We start from the raw sequence: 24539 nt of genomic DNA on the forward strand, positions 1-24539 counted from the left end.
TTAGTCACTGATACTGAACAATTATGTTCAATTTAAGGGAAGGGGGTTCTTTTATTCAAAAGTGGAAAATTCACCACATAATAAATAAATAAATCCGTATTTGTAAAGCGCGAACTACTCACCCTTATGGGTCTCAAGGCGCTGTGGGCCGTTGTGGAAATTAAGTGATCTATTGCCCAGAGTCACATGGTGCTAACTGAGCTGCCACCTGAGCCGGGGATCCAACCGTGAGCCCTGTGCTCCTAAGTTAGCTGCCCTGGCGCTGCACCATACCTCTCCTCTACATCACATACTTGTTCCCTTGACCATCAACTTGCACCCATGTCAACTAAACAAGAGGCATGGAGGTCATAAGTACACTATTTTCTCGAAAATATAGACTTTTTTTATAAAAATCCTTTTGGTGTAATCAAACTTAACTGCATATTATGTTGGATATTACTCACATGCAGATTTTCTAGGTGTTAAGAAAGATAACACGATTACAAAGCTTCAATCGAAAGGTGCAACCTTTTAGATCGAACTAGTCTTGGAGACATAATTGGCGTACCAAATGAACACGCATCAAGATATTATGTTACGTATATTCTGTGCAGTAAGGTCGATTGGTATAGCCTTGCAAACAGAACTAGTCTTGGAGATGTAATTGGCGTAACAAATGGACACGCATCAAGATATTATGTTACATATATTCAGTGCAGTAAAGTTTGGTGACAACACATTATTACCACATTCAAAGATGGCGACCGTGTTCACGAGTGTTTACAGCTGCATGATCGATGAGGTGCAGGGAATAGGAAATCACGGTACCTCCTGTGAACCATTCCCACTCGTCCTAGCAAGGTAGGACTCGGGAGCAGTTGCTAGTGGTTACAGTGCAAGCCGGTATAATATTGGTCATAAATGGCAATTTTATGGGGTGATGCGTTCTGAATATATAAATATGGAGAAAAACAGTTAAATAAAGTAGATAAATATCGGCGGTATTGAAGGAGTGTTACAAGATCTGTAGTATTGGTTACTAATAGTCTTTTGTGAATCATGGGATTGATGTTTACATGTTTCACGATGGCGCGAACAGATACGGCAAACTATAGAGTGTCTTGATGAGGGTCACGTGACCCGTTACGGAAGCTTGAGAGCACCGGATACAGGTCACTCTTTCTCGTACTCGAGGAGACGGAATGGCGGCTGAGGACGTTTGGCTGTTATACTCTAACGGTAAGAAGGGGAGGTTACTGAGATCTGTATGTGAGCGAGAATGGCGAGGTATGTCTAGCGGGTGTTTTGTACTGAGTGTCCTTAGGAAGGCATTTATTGACGCCATTCAGAATATGTATAATTGTAGCTTGTCTACTCCATAATCCCCATATAGGATGTCTGTAACACACAGGCTAGAACTCGGAGAATCAGGGAGATAAAAAAACTGAAGTGCTAGCATCCAACTGGGGTCGAATATTTTTAAGTGTTGAGTTGATATAGACAACTTCTCAGACGGTTTATGTCTGATTTGTTTTTGCAGTGACTTAATACAGTACTGAAGAAAAAGATTTCTTATTTGGACAATGCCCTTGTACTACCTTCCCCACGCCTCAGCACAGTGTGGGATGGAAATATCACCACACTTCAAGTAGGTTGATGTTTGGCAATTTACTGATATATAAGGCTCCTGTTTTTCCGTTTTTACAGATAAATACAGACAGAAAACAATGTGTTTTCTGTCAGTATTTATTTTTAAAAGTGGATGAATACAGACAATTGGGTTTCTTTTAAGTGACTCTCATGAATTACAGGCCATCAGCTGAGCAGATGGACAGCATGGGCAATTTAAAAAACAGGATGTAATTTCATTAAATAATTCCATGTGTCAGTATACATTTGTGATATGATGCTAATATTTACCAGTGGATGTTTTGTTATATAATACTTGGCATCTTAAATAGCTAAAACAGACAGACATCAAAGTATAAGTGCTAGTCCATCCATTATAAAAATATGGAAATGTACAGTTTTACAACTTTATTTGTCCCAAAACATAAAATAAATATGGATAAATACAGATGGAAATGCTAAAAAAAAAAATACCATAAAACCGGGAGCCTTACCGATATACTAATATGAGGTAGTGATTTACTAGGAATATGGAGACCTTTCTTCTTATACTTGTGTATGGTCTTTGCTTTCTTTGTGATATAGACACATAAACGGAAAACCAAGAAGGTTGGCTCTGGCTTCCTTTTTAGGTCGAGCCTGTCAATGCGCTTGCGAGAGATATTGGGGCTTAACCAGAGTTTAACCATCGGGCGATTTGATGCTGTGCCCGTGAAATGCAAGGCTCAATGCGCAAGCGCATTGACCTAAAAAGCGTGTGCACATCAAAGCAACCAGCCCCCCTCCCACAGGCATCCCCCAGCGTGCGCTGTGCCTCAGACATTTCTCCTCCCCTAATTTATTTGCTGCCCACGGCTTTCACTTTGACGGCCGCCAGGCTGTCGCCTCACGCTTATCACACACCCCCCTTCTCTCTAGTTTTATATTTACTGCTCCGTACCTACCCTTCGGTCTTCCGCAGCTCTAGTGGAGCTGTTTGAGCGGAAAGGGAGAGGTTTTGCTTTATTCTGCCCCACTTTCTGGATGAACATCTATTTCGGAAGTCAGCGCTATAGCGCTTCCTCCCAAGCTGCATACTTAAACAACAAGCAAAGCAGATAAAAAAAGCGTTCCGCACGCTGCACCACTTTTTAACTTTTAAAGCAGACCTGCTGCTCTGTTTCTAAATCCTTGTTGCTCTTGTATGATGATAATAAATAAATTTCTTTATTCGGAATTTCAGAAATTAGAAATCCATGAAAGCAGTATTAATACATAATAATTTCTTCCTTTAAAAATTTGTAATCATAAAATTATGTAATACAATACAATTTCACATACAAATAAATCATTATCACAGTTCATTTGAAGTGCACTAATCGGAGGGCAATTACTCACAGTTCATTTAGAGTGCACTAATCGAATGGAAATGACTTTACAAATTTTTCCTGTGTCTAAATATGCATTTCAAAAAGTTTAGTACGTGATAACCGGTGGTTTCTGTGTCTAGGAGCTGTAGACAGAGCATGGCAGGACGACATTGTCTAAAACCCCAAGATTTTAACAGGGATAATAGCCACAGTTTTCGATGTTCATTGTAGAATTTGCAGAACATAACTACATGTAGAGTGGATTGCGCGGACTTTCCGTCACAAGGACAGGGGGGTAGATTTGGATCCCATGCATTCGTTAGTGGGAATGCTGTTAATCTATGAAATTGGTTTAATCTAAATCTTGTCAGAAGATAACGATCAAAAATACTGATTTCAAGATTTAGATAGGGCTGAATGGAAAAGGTGGATTGTACCATTATAACATGTTGAACAGATGGTTTGCCTGCTTCAGAGAGAAGCCTTAAATTGTCCAAATGTCCCAGGGCCAGAACTTTTAACTCCTTTTTCGAGAGTTCGCAGATCTTTTCAGGAGTGAGGTAGTATTTCTCTAACCCTAGGTCAATTAAAAAGTTCTTAATGTAGGCTAGCCATTTTATTTTTAGAGCGTGGTCTAGTGTCATAGCATCTGCCACTATCAACTTAGTGAGAGCGTTCTTTTCCGAGGTCCAAATACGGCGCCATAGAAGTAGAGGTTGTATTCTTGCCAGATCGTCAATGTATGGAACGCCTAGTTCAACATGGCATGCATACGTTGAGGATCGCTTTGGGGCCATCAAGAGAAACCTCAAAAAAGCATTCTCTGCAATCTGTAGGGTTGAGACATCCATGTGTCCCCATACGCCAGCCCCATATAGAGCTGTTGACTGGCATTTGGCTCTATATATTGCTAGTAATTCCAGGGGTGGTCGTTTTCCCAATTTTTGCGAGAAGGACACCAGGGCTGCTATGGCTCTCTTTAAGCAGTGTTTCCTTGCTTCTATTGCCGCTTTCCAAGTCAATTTTTTATCTATTATAATGCCCAGATAGCAGTATTCAGATGTAAACTCTATTTTCTGTTTTTTAAGGATTAAATCTTTGGGGTGTTTCCTCCCTGTACCTGCCGTCATCACGAAAGTCTTTGTGACATTGATAATAATACTTTATTTGATTTTTTAAAAAATCATAAAAAGGTGGACTTACCACCATGCAAGCAACATTTTAATCATAAAAACAACACAAAATTCACTTTAAATCAACTTAAAAACTGATCTCATAAAATATGCAAAATTAGCGGGGAAAGGTCTAAAAGGAAAAAGAATAAAAGGAATCTTGTGAGTTCGTTCTGGATGCACATTATTTTTAACTCATAATAAGAGGGGGGAGAAGTGAAAAGGTATGGGGGAGTAATGGAAGTTCAAACAGGGGGCACGTTAATTCTTAACTCTTAATACAAAAAGGTGACCATTTGGAGAGGAGGGGAAAAGAGTGGAAGAGTCCGTGGCCGGCCAAAGCCTGGCCTATTGTCCGGAGACCTCTTTGGTTGCTGCCCTGTTTTCCAGCTCTACGGCAGCGAGATTCAAAAATGCTATGGTTTTACATGAGAGTTCTATCCAAGTTCCGCTTAGGCATCTTATCACCGCCGCCCTACAAGTTCTCACCTGGGCTTCTCTTAGAAGTGATTGAAGAAGCGTTTTTCTAAGATTCTGAAGTGCCGGGCATATGCATATAAGGTGCAGTAAAGACTCTGCGCCGTTGCCACAGAGGCGGCAGTCGGGAGTTGCCCACAGCCGTAGCCATCTTGGAGTGAGATCTTTGGACAAAAAGCAGCCCAGCCTTAACAGGCTTAGTTTCCTTTTGTAGTGGTCCCTAAAGCATTCTTTCAAATATTCCTGAGGTTTTAAGTGGGTATAGGACGGCAAAACGATCCAGGCATGGTTTTTGCCAGCCTTTGCTGCTTTATCCATGAGTAATGATGCTTGTCTGACTGCTTTCTTGGTTATCAGCTTGAAGGCAGAATAAGTCATGGGCGAAAGCCAGGATTCTTCCAGTTTTAATGCTTCGAGAGCTTGCCTCAAGGTCTTATATGTTGAGTCTGGAAGCCCGGTCTGTTTTTCAACTTCTGACCAGCAAAGGTGCGCCAGGGATTCGTCTGCTGCATCCCTCATGCGCCAATAATATTTGACGAGTGCTCCTTGTCTTGCCGGGAGCTGGTTGGTAAGACCGAACTCCAAACGAATTTGGGCTTGAGAGATGTGACGCGGGATTGAGAAAAGGTTTTTGAACAGCCTGGATTGGGCGAGATTTAACACTGCGAAGTCCCGGGTTACCAGTAATTCAGAGCCATATGTTAGTGATGGCAGAAATTTAGCGGCTGCAATTTTAAGAATGTGGCCAGTGGAATGTCCGTTTAATTGCTTTTGGACAGTTTTAAAAGCAAATTGAAGCTGCTTGGCTTTGGATTTCCCCTGTTCCAGGTGCTGTTTAAACTTTAATCGGTGGTCCAATAAGATTCCCAGGTATTTATATTGATCTACCTGGGTTAGAGACGTAGAATGTATCTTCCAAACAAAATTTTGTTTTTTCTTTCTTGAGCCGCCGAAGCATAGGATGTTTGTTTTTTTTAGGTTTATAATCAATTGTGCGTTCGAGAGGTACTGCGACAGTTTGGAGATCAAGCGTTGTAGACCGATGGGGGTTTTTGAGAGGAGCACAATGTCGTCTGCATATTGAAGACTTATTATAGGTGAGTGGTCCAATTTTGGTGGATCCCCCTGAATGGTACATAGGTCACTTTCTAGGTCCGCGGTATAGATGTTAAAGAGGCTGGGTGCCAGTACGCAGCCTTGCTTTAAACCGTTGGTTGTGTGGAATTTCTTTGTCAGGCGTCGACCATCTCCTTTTTTCACATTCAGACCCAAGTGTCTGAATAAAGCTCAATTATTGCTCCCAACAACTTTGGCGGCATGCCCCAGGCTTTCATTTTAGCCCAAAGATTTGATCTGGGCACTTTGTCAAAGGCCGCTTTTAGGTCTAGGAAACAAGTATACAGCGGGGTGGTGTTGTGGATTGCTTTGTTAACAAGGAATATCTCATGACCCGTTTGCAAGTGGTCCAAAATTCGGCAGCCCGTGCCATCTTTGGACTCCCGAGGAGAGCTGGTGCCACGGCTTTACTGAACACCCTTCACTGGCTCCCTATCTCCAAGCGAGTCCTTTTTAAATGCCTGACGGTGGCCTTTAAGGCCCTTCATGGTATTGGCCCCAAATATCTTGGGAAACGTTTCTCTCGGTATGTGCCAAGCAGGACTCTCAGGTCATCGGGTTTGTCTCTGTTGTCTGTCCCTGTAATTCGCCGTGCTCGTCTGGGGGGTCGATCTTTCCGCTATCTGACACCCAAGGCATGGAACGAATTACCATTGTCCCTGAGATCGGCCCCTTGTCTTCTTACTTTTAGAAAGGACCTGAAGACATGGCTTTTTAGGTAATAGTCCCTTTATTCCTTCTCTTTTCTGTTGTGTGGTTGCTTTTTATGCTGTTCCTTTCTTTGCCAAAGCGCCGGGATGCTCCTCTGGAGTTGCCGTGCGCTATAAAAGAATTAAAGTAACATAACATAACATAACGCGGATAAGTTGGTCAAGGTGCCCAGTCCTGGCCGAAAGCCTGTTTGTGTCCGAGGAATTATCCCTGTGCTGCTCACCCAGGATTCCAGTTCTTCCAACAAGTTGGAAGCATAGATCTTGCCCTCCACATCTATTAAGGCTATCAGCCTATAGTTGTTAGGGTCTGCGCGGGACCCGGATTTGTAGATTGGATGAAGAATGCTGCCTCTCCATGATTCGGGAATGTTCCCGGTCTTTAGGCTGTGACCAAATAAAGGAGTTAGTTGGCTGGCCCAAAACGTTGGATCTTTCCTAAATAAGGCATTGGGAAGCCCGTTTGGTCCGGGCGCTCCATCTGCTCTCAATGATTTTATGGTGTTTGAGACCTGCTTTAATGAAAATGATTCCATGTCTCCCGTATTCTTTGATGGCGGTGAATTCCCAATGATTTTTGGAACTAGCTTTGTGCTCAGGCTGGAGCGAGGAAGCTCCTCAGGACGCTCGGCGTTATTATCCATGAGTGAATTGTGCGAGGAATTATATAAGTCAATGTGACTACTCCAGAGCTGGTCCGTCATGTCTGAGTTAAACTGGCGAAGTTTGCCATTTAGCATAATTTATTTTTGCCCAAAAATCTTTTGAATTCTGTAATTTGCTTGCGTGGAGTATGGAGCACGCTAATTTTTCCTTATACATTCGCTTGGCCAGATTGGTCTCTCTTTTTAGTTCTTCTCTTTTTTTTTTTTTTTTTTGTGATTAGATTGTGTTCAGCGTAGGTTGTAATAGCTGAGGGTCTTTTTTGCGTTCGGCCCTAAGGAATGCGTTTAATTGCCTTTTTAGCTGGCGCAGTTTCGGTGTGTACCATTCCCCACCTCTTTTTCTTATGGGTTTGCGTCCTCTGTTGTTGGAATGGTGTTTCTTGTTGATCTCCATTACGAAGTTTTCCCAAGTTTTAACCATGTCTCTCGATGTTTCAGATAGTTGGAGCAATACGTGGCATGACGCCATTAGGATAGAGAGATTTCCTTCGTTCCAGTTTAGCCGTTTTAGGTTGAAGATTTTGTGTTCAAGGACAGAGGCACAGCCTTCTCCGACTTTGTAGGTTGGATGGTCAGGATAAGGGTCTGTGGAAAATGATCGCTTTCTCCGCGTTCCTGAATCTGGAAGTCACTAATGTGATAAAAGTAGGTCGGGGTCAGCCAGGGTATAATCTAAGGTAGAGCCTGAGTTCTTGGAGGCCCTCGTTAGAGCGGCTGGTCTGTCCAGATGGCCTCTCCCATTTAGGGTGTGCAGATGAAGAGCTTCCAGTTCTGAGGCGCATTTCCTTCCCAATGCATTTTGTCTGCATTGATTGCCCTGCCGTGGCTCGATGTGAATGGGGAGGGTTCCCTCCTGACCCCAAATTAGGTTCAGATTAAAATCTCCCGTTATAATCCTGTTTTCACTTGGGTAGATTGATTTCAGTGACTTGATTGTGGTGACTAGTTTTATCCTTTTCTCTTTATGTTTTCCGCCGGGGTGCATGTAGAGATTCACGATCAATAGACCCAGGTTTGGGGAAATTTCCACTTTGATACATTGCATCCATGTAGAGTCTAAGTCGATGCTTGTTGGTGTCCAGGTATACTCAGTTGATGTGAAAACGGATAGGCCCCTTTTGGCCCTGCCGGAGCGTCCATCCTTCTGGGCTGGAACAAAGAATTCTTTGTATCCCACTAGAGGCGAATTTTTGATCTGCCATGTTTCTTGGAACAAAAGTATTTTGAATTGGGTTATGAACTCAATAAAGTCGTCTTCCTCCAGCTTTGCATTTAAACCATTGATGTTCCATGAGCAGATCGTGCAGCCCTGCTTTTCCCCCATCGTTGGTCTGCTGTCAGTTCAAGCTGCATTCCTGTGGGATTGTGCCCGAGTAGCGTGTTGGGGCCTTTCGGGCATATCTGCCTCTTGGTGAGCGAAAGTGATTGTGATTTGCCTTAGTCGCTGCTCTTCCACTTCGATACGGCTTCTTAAATCTGTCCCTTTGGCATTTTTTAAAAGGCTTATTTTAGGGTTTTGTTTCCGCAGCGGGCTGGGATATCGTGCGGGCTCCACTTTTTTTTAATTCAATGCCCCATGCGGTGAAAGCCTCCCTATGAGATAGGATTAGGTCTGTGATGGTATGGTTGGTCCACGTTGTAATCGTCGAGTCGGAGCCTGATTGAAGAGGGTTTGGTTTGAACTCTATTAATTCGAGGTCGCTCGATTTTAGGTGTCGCAGACCTGGTAGTTCTTCTAGAAGTCTTAAAATGGCCCCTCTGTTCAGGATGTCGTAGGACCCTCTTGAACAATATTGTGGAGTAAACTCTATTTTGTTGCTTGACGTGGGCCGATTTGGGATTTTTGGTCGTCTGCTCTCTTCATTAGGTGGAGGGGCTGGTCCTACCTGGACCCCCTCTAGCTCTAATGTGTGTGAGTTTGCCATCTGTACGCTGTTGGCAAGATCTTGTCCGTTGGAGACCGGAGCTGATGATACATGAGGTTCTCCGCCCTGTGTGTCTCGTAAATTGATTTCCTTGATCATTGCGGCATTAACTACGTTGGCTTGACTTTTGATGCCTGGGGCTTGGCTGGGTGAGTACTTATCGCTCGATTCTTTCCTTTGATTAATGTTTGTTTTTTCCCGGGTCTTGAAGTGGTACCTTGCAATCTGGTTTCTGTCCCGCGGGTTTAAAAATTACTGAACACTTTTAATGTGTTCTGGTTTGTAGTTGTATCACCTATCGCTCCTTTTGAAATTAAAATTGGGGGTGCCTTGGTGGGTAGGTGAACCATCGGCGTGGACCCTTGCTCTGGCGTTGTTCTAGTTTGTGGTAAGACGCTCTCGGGGTGCTGTTTGGATTCCTTGATCTCAGAGTTGTTGATGGATTTTTCCGAAGAGGTTTGTGGAACCCATCGGTTTTGTGCTTTTGCATTTCTGGCTTTTCTTAGTCGCTTCCGTTCTCTCTTTGTGAGCGTTGGAGCCTGTTTGGTGTGATTAGCGGTTGGCGTGATGTTGGGAATTGGCCCCTGAATTAACTCAGCTGCCTCTATGCGGTTAACCGAGTTGTGTTTGTCTGGGCTTGCTGGCTACCTGTTTCCCTTTACTGGGGGGGAGTGTAGGTGGTCTTGAGATTCCAGGCTCTCTTCGCCCCTGCTAGCAATGGACGGCCTTGTCAGCCGGCCAGGGCCCTCTTTAGTATGCCGGTTGATTCACTTGTTGTTGTGGTTGTTTCCATTGGGGACTCTTTTGACGAATCCTTAACAGCCACCAGTATCTGGGTCATCAGACTGGGTACTGTGGCCAGTTTATCTATTATGTTGGAGCAATGGCAAGTGTAGAAAGTCTGATCCTTATTTAGTTGAACCTTAGTTATCATGGTATTTAACCTCTTGGATGCTAATGACAAGGTCAGCTCGTCATGCAGGTCCACTGGAGCTGTGCTTATGACGAGCTGGCCTTGTCATGAACAATGGGAAATTAGGATCTTCAGCGTAGGAATAAAATACACTGTAGCATTGAAGGTGTTAAGTCTTGTAGGTTTGCTTCAATCCCCTGGACGTGGAACTCCAGGAGGTTGAGCAGGTCGACTTGGGTATCCAGTTTGTCCGCGTGATAGGACATGGCGGCTCCTATGGTTTCCATTGTCTTTAATAATTGCGGCCAAATGGAAACCGTTTGACTGATATCTGGCGATTCCCCCCGAGGGTGTCTGGGGATGGGGATGGGTGATATAGCAGAGTAGACAAAGGGGTCTAGTTGGATAAAATGCTCACGCAGTTGGTCGTTCCCTGGCCTTTTGTCGGTACTCTCTTCCTTCCCAGGACCTTGATTGTATTGAGCTGATAGCTCGCGTGTACTTCGTTCGAGTTTTACAGTCACAATTGCTGTTAAATTTAGTTCCTGTGGCTTCGATGGCAGACTATCATTGATAGCGTCGGTGTCTTCATTAGCTTGTCCGGTGGAAAGAGAGCAGTACTTTTTTCCCAAACCCGGCGTGAGCTGTCTGGACGTTGGACTGTGAGAGTTTGCCTGTGGCGTTGGGCCCGGTTTTGCAATGCAGGGTTGCGCCTGAGACTGCGGAGTTGATTCCTCTATTGTAGTCGGGGGCGTATTCTGAATTATATGTACACTCTGCTCTAGAAAAACCGAGTCCTCAGTTGCGTCCGGGGCCCAGTGTACTAGGGCACGCGCCGGTGGAATGTGGGTCATTTGTGGTGATTGAAAGGGTGAGTCCCCCTTAGCTTGCTTTGAGTCTTTAGCTGTTTGTTGGGTCTTTAAAACGTTTGACCAGAGAGGGCCGGACCCCTTACACCCGGAAATCCTTCTTGACTTTGTGGTATGGGCTTTGCAGGATTCACTGTAACACCTTGGCTGGTATGGTGGTGATGCAGACCGTGGGGCTTCCTTATTTATGCCCTCCATGTGAGCGTTGTATTGTATGCTTTTACATTTGGAGCCGTAGTCATGTGGTAGGGGTACCTTCCCGTTTCCGCTCCCCGTGGAAAGTCTTTGACAAACTTTGAGGAAGTCTGTGATCAATGCCCTTTGCTTGCTTTTAAATGCGGGGCCTGTTCGCTATGTGCAGGGAGTGGTGTTACGTCTATCAAATTATTTCCCTCATTCTTCTCTACAGGGCTGCTGGTTGTACTATCCTTGTTGATCCTATTGGCTCCCTCGTCCGAGCTTAGTGAACCAGGATTGACAAATTGATGTGACGTGCCTTGGGGGGGGGGGGGGGTTGCGAGGCCTGCAGAGTCAGTAGCGGGAGCTGTTATGCTACAGCCTAGATCTTCCTGGGTTAACTTTGTGGGACTCTTGCCCCTACCCACGACTGTCCCTTCGACTTCCACCTCATCGGTCATACATGGGGGGACCCCCTTGACCTTCTTTGTCTTCCCTTGTGGTATAGCTGCTCTGGCGTCTTCGCCTCGTAGTTTCCCCGACCTCATACTGCTTCGTAGTGAGTTGTGGTGAGTAGCGTTGTTGTTGGTTTGTCTGATATATTGACTGTTTTGCTTCTGTTTTTTATTTTTTTATTTTATGTCGCTTGTGATAAGGGTGTCAGAGAATGGCGAATGCCAGATGGTGGCAGCAAACTGCGCGTGGCAAGCAACGAGGAAGCAAGCGGAGCACACGGGGAGACTGCAGGCTGGGAGGACCTAGTCAACCAGCCTCCCTGGGTCCACCCCCGGCTCTTACTTTGCGGCCGCCTCTAACGGCTGCCGCGCTTGCTTTTCTTCTTTCCCTCCAGCCACCGCCTCTTACCTTGCTGGCACCTGTTCACCTATTCCCCAGGGTGCAGATTGCAGCTCCTCCTCCGCTGACTGTCTGGCTGGATGCGGGCAACCAGTTCTACTGGAAGTTGTTGTCAGGTGTTTTGCCGGGGGCCCCGACTCACAGTACGACCCACGGGATGGCTCGCTATGACTCCCGTCTCCGTCGGGCCGTTCCCGATGATTCCGCTATTTTATAGCCCTCAATAAGCTGCCGAAACTGCTCCGGGGCAGCTTGCTACTCGCCAAGGCTCCCGCCTCCCTCGGGCCGTTCCCGCCGTTTTCGGCCGGCGTTTTCTGCGAGGAGCGCTGCCTGCGCCTGTACCTGTAAGCCGCCGGTGCTCACCGTTGCTGTCGGGGGTTTCTGTGAAGCAGCGGTCGGCGGGCGGCTCTGGTGGACGGCAGACACGGACTGTGAGGCTCTGTGATAGTGTTCGCACTCTGCACATGCGCCACTGAACCAGCACCCTGCTGCTCGAGGCAACAACAGCTTCTGTTGCTCTTGTAAGCTCGCTGCTGCTTCTCGGCACGTATAGCCATCTGGGCAATATGTTGATGGGAAGGGGTTTCATTTTTTTTATATTTACTGCTCCGTACCTACCCTTCGGTCTTCTGCAGCTCTAGTGGAGCTGTTTGAGCGGAAAGGGAGAGGTTTTGCTTTATTCTGCCCCACTTTCTGAATGAACATCTATTTTGGAAGTCAGCACTATAGCGCTTCCTCCTAAGCTGCATACTTAAACAACAAGCAAAGCAGATAAAAGCGCTCCGCACGCTGCACCACTTTTTTACTTTTAAAGCACACATGCTGCTCTGTTTCTAAATCTTGTTGCTGGTGTAAGCTCACTGCTGCTTCTCTGCACTTATAGCCATCTGGGGATTGTTTTATTTATTTTAATGCGACTTTTTATAGTGCGAACTTTTCCCGAAGGTGTCAGAGCGCTTTACAAAAGGAGCAGTTACATCACAAATGCTCTTGTAAGCTTGCTGCTCCTTCTCGGCACTTAGCCATCTAGGTATAATTTTTTATTTTATTTATTTTAATGCGACTTTATTTACCCATAGGTACCGGAGCACTTTACATAAGGACCAGTTACATTACATATGGTCTTGTAAGTTTGCTGATGCTTCTCGGCGCTTATAGCCATCTGGGCATTATGTTGAAGGGAAGGGGTTTAATTTTTTTATATTTACTGCTCCTTACCTACCCTTCGGTCTTCCGCAGCTCTAGTGGAGCTGTTTGAGCGGAAAGGGAGAGGTTTTGCTTCATTCTGCCCACTTTCTGGATGAACATCTATTTTGGAAGTCGGCTCTATAGCGCTTCCTCCCAAGCTGCATACTTAAACAAAAAGCGAAGCAGGTAAAAGCGCTCCGCATGCTGCACAATTTCTTTTTCTTTTAAATCACACATGCTACTCGGTTTGTAAAGCCGATTGCTGTCATAAAGCTGCTTTTAAGCTTGCTGCTGCTTGTCTTCCTTCTGTGTTTTTAGTTCTTTATTGCACACACACAACCCCCCACACACACAACCCCCCCACACACACAACCCCCCCACACACACAACCCCCCCACACACACAACCCCCCACACACACAACCCCCCCACACACACAACCCCCCCACACACACAACCCCCCCCACACACACAACCCCCCCACACACAACCCCCCCACACACAACCCCCCCACACACAACCCCCCCCACACACAACCCCCCCCACACACACAACCCCCCCACACACACACAACCCCCCCACACACAACCCCCCCCACACACACAACCCCCCCACACACAACCCCCCCCACACACAACCCCCCCCCACACACAACCCCCCCACACACACAACCCCCCCACACACACAACCCCCCCCACACACACAACCCCCCCACACACACAACCCCCCCACACACACAACCCCCCCCACACACACAACCCCCCCCACACACACAACCCCCCCCCACACACACAACCCCCCCCACACACACAACCCCCCCACACACACAACCCCCCCCACACACACCACACACACAACCCCCCCCACACACACCACACACACAACCCCCCCCACACACACAACCCCCCCACACACAACCCCCCCCACACACAACCCCCCCCACACACAACCCCCCCACACACAACCCCCCCACACACAACCCCCCCACACACACAACCCCCCCCACACACACAACCCCCCCCACACACACAACCCCCCCACACACACAACCCCCCACACACACAACCCCCCCACACACACCACACACACAACCCCCCCACACACACAACCCCCCCCACACCCCCCACACACACAACCCCCCCCACACCCCCCACACACAACCCCCCCCACACCCCCCACACACAACACCCCCCACACACAACACCCCCCAAAACAACCCACCCCCCCACAAACACCCCAACCCCCCCACACAAACACCCCCCCCACACACCCCCACCCCCATCTATCTCTCTCTATCGCCCTCACTCTATCCTATCTATCGCCCTCACTCTATCCTCTCTATCGCCCTCACTCTATCCTATCTATCGCCCTCACTCTATCCTATCTATCGCCCTCACTCTATCCTATCTATCGCCCTCACTCTATCCTATCTATCGCCCTCACTCTATCCTATCTATCGCCCTCACTCTATCCTATCTATCGCCCTCACTCTATCCTATCTATCGCCCTCACTCTAGCTATCCTATCTGTCGCCCTCACTCTATCCTATCCTATCTGTCGCCCTCACTCTATCCTATCCTATCTGTCGCCCTCGCTCTATCTGTCGCCCTCGCTCTATCCTATCTATCGCCCTCACTCTATCCTATCTATCGCCCTCACTCTATCCTCTCTATCGCCCTCACTCTATCCTATCTATCGCCCTCACTCTATCCTATCTATCGCCCTCACTCTATCCTATCTATCGCCCTCACTCTATCCTATCTATCGCCCTCACTCTATCCTATCTATCGCCCTCACTCTATCCTATCTATCGCCCTCACTCTATCCTATCTATCGCCCTCACTCTAGCTATCCTATCTGTCGCCCTCACTCTATCCTATCCTATCTGTCGCCCTCACTCTATCCTATCCTATCTGTCGCCCTCGCTCTATCTGTCGCCCTCGCTCTATCCTATCTATCGCCCTCACTCTATCCTATCTATCGCCCTCACTCTATCCTATCTATCGCCCTCACTCTATCTATCCTATCTATCGCCCTCACTCTAGCTATCCTATCTGTCGCCCTCACTCTAGCTATCCTATCTGTCGCCCTCGCTCTATCTGTCGCCCTCGCTCTATCTGTCGCCCTCGCTCTATCTGTCGCCCTCGCTCTATCTGTCGCCCTCGCTCTATCTGTCGCCCTCGCTCTATCTGTCGCCCTCGCTCTATCTGTCGCCCTCGCTCTATCTGTCGCCCTCGCTCTATCTGTCGCCCTCGCTCTATCGATCGCCCTCACTCTATCCTATCGATCGCCCTCACTCTATCCTATCGATCGCCCTCACCATCACCATCACCCGAGCCCTGCTGACGCGGCTCCAAGCGTTCGCCATCACCTGAGCCCTGCTGACGCTGTACTGCTCCAAGCTTTCACCATCACCTGAGCCCTGCTGACGCTGTCGCGGCTCACGCCTGTCTTCCACCTGTACTAACCAGCAGCAACGTAGAGTGCGTTCTGCACTCCTGCCCACACTGCTGAGGGAGCCACGAACTGTGAGAACTCAACCCCGAGTACCCAGTGTACTCCGGCCCGCACTGCTGATGCGCCACGAACTTTGAGGACAGAACCGCGAGTACGAAGCATACTCCGGGCCGCACCACGGGTGCGCCACAAACTTTGATAATAGAACCACGGCCTCGTCTTGAGGTACTGTACGGATATTCACCTAACGAGAAAGTTATATAAAGAAGTCTATATTTTTACTAGAACTGTCATGTCTATTTTGCAGTGGGTCTCTTCTACTACCGCGTGTAGTCCGAATTGCTTGGCACGCTAACTAGGGAATAAGCCTGCCTGCCCGCCCTAGCTACCATCCTACCAAGAGGAGCAGGCGTCATTTGGGGAAGGGCCCCTCCCTTCATGTACGTGGGAGTGGGGTTCCTACTGGACGTGTGACCCTCAGCCAGGTGGGAATTCCATTTCTAACAATTAGCCTGTCTTGGGTTGTTGTTAACCCAACTCCCAGTGCATAAATCACTATTGGAGGAGGAGGACCTTCTTCTATTAGTGTCTGAGTCTTCATCTGAAGAATAGCTGTTTTTAGCTGTATCGTAGTCTGCTTTAAGGTTGGTATTAAGAATTGTACCGCTCCTGTGCTCCCAATAGTAGCAGGTACCAAGTTCTCCTCGTCGCCAATATTAAGTTCCAATGAAGAAGATAAATCCAAGATAAATAGGAGAAGTTTTAATCTTCTGGAGCACAGTACTTCTTACAGCCAGGTTCACAACCAGAATGGATAATACAGTTCTGAGTGATGTCATACACAACTGTAAGGCATGTGCCATAATTAAAGGAATACAATATGCATAAAAGGGAAACACATTTATAAGGGAAATACAAAGAATGAAGAATATAACAGTTGGATGAACCTATTTGTGTAATTGTTGGATGTCATTCTGTAGTTTTGTTACTTTTTGTTTCATCAAACTTTGTTTTCTGCGATTTCATTGTTGATTTCCTCTAGTTTAGATTTAAATGCGGTAATATGGATAGTGGTTCTCATAGCACCTTCTGCAATCTGAATTCTCAACGGAATGGTATCCGCTAATCGCTTGGCAGTATTAATAATCAGAATGTTATGAGCCAGTCCCTAGTACATTTCCATGCCACTAGAGATCACTCTTTTTTTCTTTTTTTTTTTAATACTGCATCATCCAGGAATTGTCTGGGAAAGTTACTCCCAATTAGACCATTAGGGGCTATATCAGCCCTTCAATACTGTCATCATCGCGTCATGCAAGGTTATTTTAAGCCACTCCCTTTTGATTGCAGTGAGCGATGTCCAAACTTCCGATTTGGGTACCTGAGGCCGAACTCCCGTCTGACCCCAAGATGGAGGGTGTCTTCAATATCTCAGCTACTATATCGTCACCAAAACTGAGTTCCTGATTGTCCTCCATAATGGTGAAAGGCACCCTTTGTGGGAATGCAGGCTCACAGTCAAAGTAAAATTGGACCAGAGAGGCTATTTGTGTCCCTGGTAACCTCGAGTAGTCCCACGGGGGTTACCCGTGAAACCAGTCAATCCAAGAAAGGGGACTATGGGCTTTTTTAAGGTCTAGCCCAGACAATAGCAGTATCAAAAAGTGTATGCAGTTCCTCAGCGGGTGAATGTAAAATGGGGAGGGAGAGTGTAACCTCAGGAGTAATAGGCAGTCCTATAGTGAAAGAAGTGAAAGGGAATTCACTCCTTTTGGAATTAGGGCCCTCACACACCCAGCCAGCTGGGTGTCACGCTTCATCATTGGGCTTGCTCCTCGTCAGGTCGGCGCTGCAATACCTGACGGGCACCTAATGAGGGGCTCTTTGGCGGAGATCTTTTTTCCTTGCCGTTATGTACTGTGGGTATAAGGGGCCTAAAAGAAGGGTGTAGATGGGGTGAATGTGTTGGATTTAAAACGGGTAAGGAAGTCCAAAATGGAAATTTTATTGTGGCTGGCTTCCAACCTGATTAAAACAATCAGAGTGGCGACTACCTGATTCTATGTTCAGGATGTTGCGCTCTGCTCTTAGTGGTCAACATGTTCCTTGCTGTCGGTCTGATCAAGCGGCAATGCTTCAGGAACAAATCGTATATCCTAAATCTACACACTGTGGTATGTGGGTTAACTAACCTAGAATTACCATGAAAAATATTTAAAGGGAAAGTATTACCTAAAGATGTGATGGACGACCTATTAAGAACACAACATGATTAAGCATTTATCATAGTGACTTTTTCTGTTAGGAACAACTCTCTCTCAATTACATTGCTGTGACCCATCTTGTGCAAACAGTGAGTGTGAGGTACCGTCATAATAGTGATGACATCTGTGAATTAAAATTGCTGCGGGTGTTAAAATCAAGTAAAGTTTACTGCATTAAAAAGTAGCTTCGATCGGAAGATTGGACATCGCTCACTTAAATGAAAAGGGAGTGACTTAAAATAACCTTGCATGGCGCAATGATGACAGAGTATTTCAGGGCTAATATTGCCCCTAATGGTCTGATTGTGAGTAACTTCCCCAGACTATTCCTGGAAGATGCGGTATTAAAAAAGGAGTGGTCCCTAGTAGCATGGAAATGCACTAGGGACTGGTTCATTCTGATTATTAACACTGCCAAGCGATTAGCTGATGCTCTTCTGGTGAGAATTCAGATCGCAGATGGTGCTCTGAGAACCACTATCCAAATTACCGCATTTAAATCTAAACCAGCGGAAATAAACAATGAAAGTGTAGAAAACAAAGCTTCTGAAATAAATAGCAATGGAACTGCAGAAGGACATCCCAAAATTCAACAAAGAAAAGGTTTCTCCATAACTTAAAGCAGAGCACGTTACAGCTAAAAACAGCTATTCTTCAGGTAATGGCTCAGACACTAATAGAAGAGGGTTCTTCTCCTCCAATAGTGATTCAAGCATCGGGAGTTGGGGTAACAACAACCCAAGACGGGTTATTATCCTGCATACCCTAACTACAATATGCCTCCCTATCAGGCACCACCATATTGGCAATTTCCAGTGTACCCTCAAGGCCAACCACAATTCTTCCATGGAACAAACCCTCCTTTTTTAGTCAGAGGCTGTGGCAGAGGAATAGGGCGAAGAAGAGGGGCACAAAAACAGGTGCAGTGGCAGAAACAACAACCACACTTGGTGGAAACTCAGAGCAAAACCAGGTTCAAGAGAAATTAGTTGTCAACTTGTCCTCTAGGACATTGACTGACCCCGAAAGAAGGGTGCTACAAAAAGGTCTAGGCTTTGTCCCTACTCCAAGGGTTGACAAGTTTTGAAATCATTGCGAGATCATGAACTACTTCCGCAAAATAAGTTTCAAAGCATTTTTTTCATGATCTGCCACATTGGAGGATACAGGACTATACAATCCTTCCACATACACACCAAACAGTATGATACCTAATGAGATGCTCACTTTTGAGCAAGCTGTGCTCAGGGACTTGGAAAACACTAGCATCCCTACCCCAATTCCTCAACCTTTCAGCAGTAGAGGTGGAGGCGGTCAGATCCCTGGCTGACAATACAAACATAACAATAAAATAAGCTGATAAGGGAGAGGCAACAGTGATCATGGCCACCTCAGATTATGACATTCAGTGTCTACGACAATTGAATAATGAGAGATACTACACTACCATTGTAGAGAACCCCACATCACGTCTGGCCACCCAGATCTCAGCAATGATCTTTTCAGCAGAGACAGAAGGATGGATCAGTAGAAAATAAGCAGACTTTCTTATCATGAAAGAGCCCAAGGTCCTATACTTCTACATCCTGCACAAAATTCACAAGGGAACAATACCAGTCCCAGGTTGACCAATTGTCTCGGGCATTGGCTCGCTCCTGGAACCACTATCTAAATTTTGTGATCACTTTTTTCAGCCACTTATGAGAGACACATTCTCCTTTCTACGCGACACCACTGATGTCCTGCATTTGATAGAAGACGTACAGAGCCTAGAAGAGATCTGCCTCTTGGTCACTCTGGATGTGGAGGATCTGTATAAGAATATTCCACAACGTGCTACCCTGTCTGTCATTGAGGAACTACTTAACAGTTGATTGAGTTTCCCCAACACCAATTTCCTTTATAATGTAAATGTACAGGAATTTATATAGCGCAAATCACCAAGCGGTTTCTAAGCGCTTGCTTAGGGAACCCGTCCTGGTATTCCCCTGTGAGATACCCCGGCAGGGTATCCACAAGGTGAAAGCCAGGCATCCCGCCGCGAGGGGCCGTTGTGGAGATTAGGCAAGCTATTGCCCAGAGTCAGAGTGTGAACCCGTGAATCGAGTAGGCACCAGAGCAAGAATTGTCGAGTCCATGGACATTTTAGGACTCAAGACCCCGCCGAGCCGGGAATTGAACCCTGGTCTCGGGCTGACCTCTGCTTCCAGGTCTGCCTCCTCTAACCAATGAGCCACACTTCTCCTCTCCACTCCAATGGAATGTGCGATGTTGGCCCTCAGATTCTTTTGGGGGGAATTCAGAGGGCAACTTTACCACCAATCCCAGGGCTCGTCTATGGGCAGCACATTTGCGCCCAGTGTAGCATGTCTGTACATGGCGGCCTTCGAGGACAATGTCATCTTTCAACCTACCAACCCTTACATCAATAATTTTAGACTTTAGAAAAGATTTATCGATGATATTTTAATATTCTGGAAAGATCTACCTGCGATCTATTCTGTTAATGGATCAATAGCCGTGATCTATATTTACATTTCACAAGCACCATATCTGAAACCGAGGTTTCAATCTTGGACCTGAATATCAGGATTTCAGATGGGCAACTCAGCACCACCTTGTACAAGAAACCGATGGACAGTAACAGTCTGTTATTGTTTAGTAGTCATCATCCTAGAGCCTGGCGTTTCCTCTGGTCGTACCGATCATCTCGATATGGTGCGTTGGGTTCTGAGTGAAGGACGAAGCCCTGTTCTATTATTGGGTTCGCCGCGTTAACGTAATCTGTGTCCCTTACGCATGCAGTGCCGGGTAGAGGCCCTGGCCACCATCCACTAGCGGCTGGCAGCTTGATACTTGACACCTGCCCGTAATAACCATTAGCTATTCCTGCTCCAAATTCCGACTCTTAATATCTCTTTCCTCAGGACACTAAATTCATGTGTCTTGAAGCTGTTTGAAACTGATGGAGCCAGGCTACTTCAGCCTTCAGGTGAGCATGGAGACACCTAATGCATCAAAGCTACTTTTTGATGCAGTAAACTTTACTTGATTTTTAACACCCGCACCAATTTTAATTCAGACGTCATCACTATTATGACTGTACCTTGCACTCACTGTTTGCACATGATGGGTCACAACAATGCAATTGAGAGAGAGTTGTTCCTAACAGGAAGAGTCACTATGATAAAGGCTTAATCATGTTATGTGTTCTTTATAGATGGTCCATCACATCTTTAGGTAAACCTTTCCCTTTAGATATTTTCTGTGATCATTCTAGGTTAGCTAACCCACATACCACGGTGTGTAGATTTAAGATATATGATTTGGTCCTGAGGAATTGCCGCATGATCAGACTGACAGCAAGGCATGAAACATGTGGACCACTTAGAGCAGAGCGCAACATCCTGGACATAGAATCAGGTAGTCGCCACTCAGATCGTTTTAATCAGGTTGGAAGCCAACTACAATAAAATTGCCATTTTGTCAGGTCCGACATGCTCTACTTGTTATCAGGTATATACACGTTTTCACATAGTCACTATAGGTAACCATATCCAATTCAGGCAATTTTCTATTATTCTCATTTCTGTAGCTTTTTTCGTCTTTATTTATCAGATCAACTTGCGTATAAACCTGCTCACGTTGACAAGACTTCCTTTGAGGCACACATATCTGTATTCCTCGGAGAGGGTAATTACTTCCATCAATGAATATGACAAGGAGTATGCCCTACCTTATGTTATCCATTTATTAAATAACTTATGTTTTATTCATAAACTCTGGTGTGAATCCTTTTGGTTTTGGTTGACTTATCATTTTCTATTCGGATTGGCTCATGACTATTGCGCAGTAAGCATGTATATTGGCATAGCTATTCACAAACCACTTGAGTATAGTTAAAGCCATTATCTGCACGGTACTTGTAGGTGCACTCCTGAACATCATCTCTCCTTTTTCCATCTATAGGAGAGCTGAACCAAGTATGTCTATTATCCTATTACCACTTCTTATATATGGTCTCTGATCTTGGGGTGACGGTATTAGCACTACTTCTTTTTCTTTTCTTTTACTCCCATCTTACATCCTGATTCTTGTGCTGTATAATTTAAATATATGTTTCTCTTTTGGTAAAGGTATGTAGTTGATCATCTCTAATTGTTTATCCTGAATCTCAGTGTATTTTATTTGGCTTTTAAATTGTTTTTAGGAAATTTTGTGGCTTTCCTGATGAAGGCACATAGTGTGCCAACACTCATGTCGAAGAGCCATCTCACAGCCACTGTTTGTTTATCATTGCCATGATTGTCCTTTGATATCTGTGTTTATCAGAAAACATCTGTCTGTATTTTATGCCTGTAGAACATATGTGTATATTGTGTTTTGTTAACTGTATTTCAGTAATCAATGTTTGTTTTGTCTCATGAGGAGAACATGTTTCAATTTAATTATCTTTTTGAATTATGCCTTGACACATATTTTTGAATTGAAGAAATACATTTTTAACTCTATACTTGCATAATTACACTCCACACAATTACACTCTACTGAATACAACATACACTCCTCATAATACCCCTCAGTGCCACATAATTATATGCTACATAATTACACTGCGCTCAACGCAACATACACTCCAAATACCACTCAGTGCCACATAATTATATGCTACATATTTACACTGCGCTCAACGCAACATACACTCCAAATACCACTCAGTGCCACATAATTACTCTTTCTATCGATTGCCCTCTATCGATCGCCCTCTATCTATCGCAACCACAACATCACTGAACGCCACAGCATCAATTGTCGCAACCATTCAACAACAACTGGTTCAAATATGTTCTCTCAATGTTTCAAGCTTTATTACAAATGTCACAAAGATGTTAATATTTCACTTCTGTTCTTGGATTTTAATCACAAAATACACTGAACATAATCTTCACAAGTTTTTTACAAAAGTTTAAGCTATTGCCATTATAAATTACAATAACTTTTATTTAAGTATTTAAAAAAATTAAAAGCCATTATTATTTGTAATATCAATACATCTTAGTCACGTAAATACAACACATATTGCATTACAAATGCTATAGGTGTCACATTTGCAAAAGTTGTTATAACTATTGGCATTGTAAATGACAAAGCTATTAATTTCACTATTTTCAAAACCAACACATAAATAAAATGTTTGTCATTTACAATAAAAACCAAAGGTGATGATGGACGGAGCAATGACAGTACAAACACTCACCCATAGTCAACTGATCTGGGTTTAATCCATCACCGTTCTTTAGCTCACTCCGCCACCCCAGTTCAGACATGGCCATATGTAACTCAGTCTGACCCTGTGCCTCATGGGAACAGTCCAGCCGGAACTGCCAAGCCATGTCTTCCCTGGACCGGAATCAAGCTTCCCAGGACCGGTTTCTGGCATTACAGCCGTCTTTAGCCGGGCTTGCTTGACTCCAGTGGCAAAGTGAGCAAGGGACTCGCGTCTGAGCATACCCTGCCAACTTAGGGCGAATAAAGAAAAACCAAAGGTGATGATGGACCGAGAGTTGACAATACAGACACTCACCCCCAGTCAAGCATGCCGGGCTGAAGACAGCTGAAATGCTAGAAACCGGTCCTCGGAAGCTTGTTTCCGGTCCAGGGAAGGCATGGCTTGGCAGTTCGGGCTGGACTGTTACCATGAGGCACAGGGTCAGACTGATTTGCATATGGCCATGTCTGAACTGGGGTGGCAGAGCGGGCTAAAGAACGGTGCTGGATTAAACCCAGATCTGTTGACTGGGTGCGAGTCTTTGATTGCTTCAGATGCTCCGTCCACCACCACCCCCTTTTGTACCACTTTGTCATTTACAATACCAATAGCTCAAACTTTCCTAATGCGATACCTATTGCATTGCAAATGCTTGTTCATACTGCTATTGTCTGGGCATGTATGCTGGACCTTAAAAAAGCCCAAAGTCTCCTTTCTTGGATTGATAGAAATTAAGAGCCACTATATCGTGTTGGTGATCTATTAAGTATTTCCAGACTTTTTGAAGCTTGAGCGGGGAGTTCAGCCCCATAACATTCCAGGAGGCTATACTAAACGTTATGGTGAGTCGTCCCCTTTTCCTCCCGTCCCCCTCTAATTCTAATGCATGCAGCAATTCCCTCCTCGTTGCTCCCTACGGCCTCCCCCGTTGTGCCTTTGTCCAGGTGCTCCCTGTTGAGGCATTGTGATGTAGACTGAACACCTTTATATGGCCACCACCTTTCCCCATAACACCCCCCCCCTCCCAACTGTGGAACTGCAAAACCCAACAAAACCTTTGCCGATAGACCTGATGACCCCCCATCGATACCGTCCTTCGTGATGCTAGGCACGTTGGTGGGCGCCATTGTCTAGGCCCACCACCTCGGCTATCTCTGCTCTGTTACAAATGTAGTGTGTCCATGTGTTGTCTTTATCTGTCTGAGATCCTTAGGAGGTGCTGCCCTCCCTGTATCTCGGTTCGCAGATGTCTCGACCTGTTGGTTTTGTCCATTTCGGTTTCTCTTAGTAAATCTCTGAGATATTCCGAGGTAACCGTGGTGCCTTTAATGAATGTCAAATCCATTTTACATCTTGGTCTGTCTCCCCCTGGGATTGTTCGCCACTAGGAAGCCGACGTGTGCAAGGTCCCTCCGTCTTTTGAGGTTGGTTGAGGCTCTGAATCTTCTGCTGGAAGGAGCCCCAGTAGTTCCAGGCTCCTCTCCAGATCCGTGACATCTTGCGACTTATTATTGGGTTTGTAG

General features: G+C 45.6%; 1 protein-coding gene across 4 annotated transcripts in view; it reads left to right on the forward strand.

The window, feature by feature from the left end:
• Positions 1-1150: 1150 nt before the first annotated feature.
• Positions 1151-24539, forward strand: part of LOC147725010 (uncharacterized) — a 45871-nt gene continuing 22482 nt past the window's right edge. Inside the window, exons 1-2 of one of the 4 annotated variants that reach the window (XR_015309950.1) lie at positions 1153-1221; positions 1523-1630. The gene's annotated coding sequence lies outside the window, so the exon portion shown is untranslated. Of the gene's footprint in view, positions 1222-1522; positions 1631-24539 lie in introns of all 4 variants that reach the window. The other 3 variants (XM_086966475.1, XM_086966478.1, XM_086966476.1) reach the window with 3 other exon arrangements.

Source organism: Lissotriton vulgaris, chromosome 4_1 (assembly GCF_964263255.1).
Source record: "Lissotriton vulgaris chromosome 4_1, aLisVul1.2, whole genome shotgun sequence".
NCBI classification, from domain to species: domain Eukaryota; kingdom Metazoa; phylum Chordata; class Amphibia; order Caudata; family Salamandridae; genus Lissotriton; species Lissotriton vulgaris.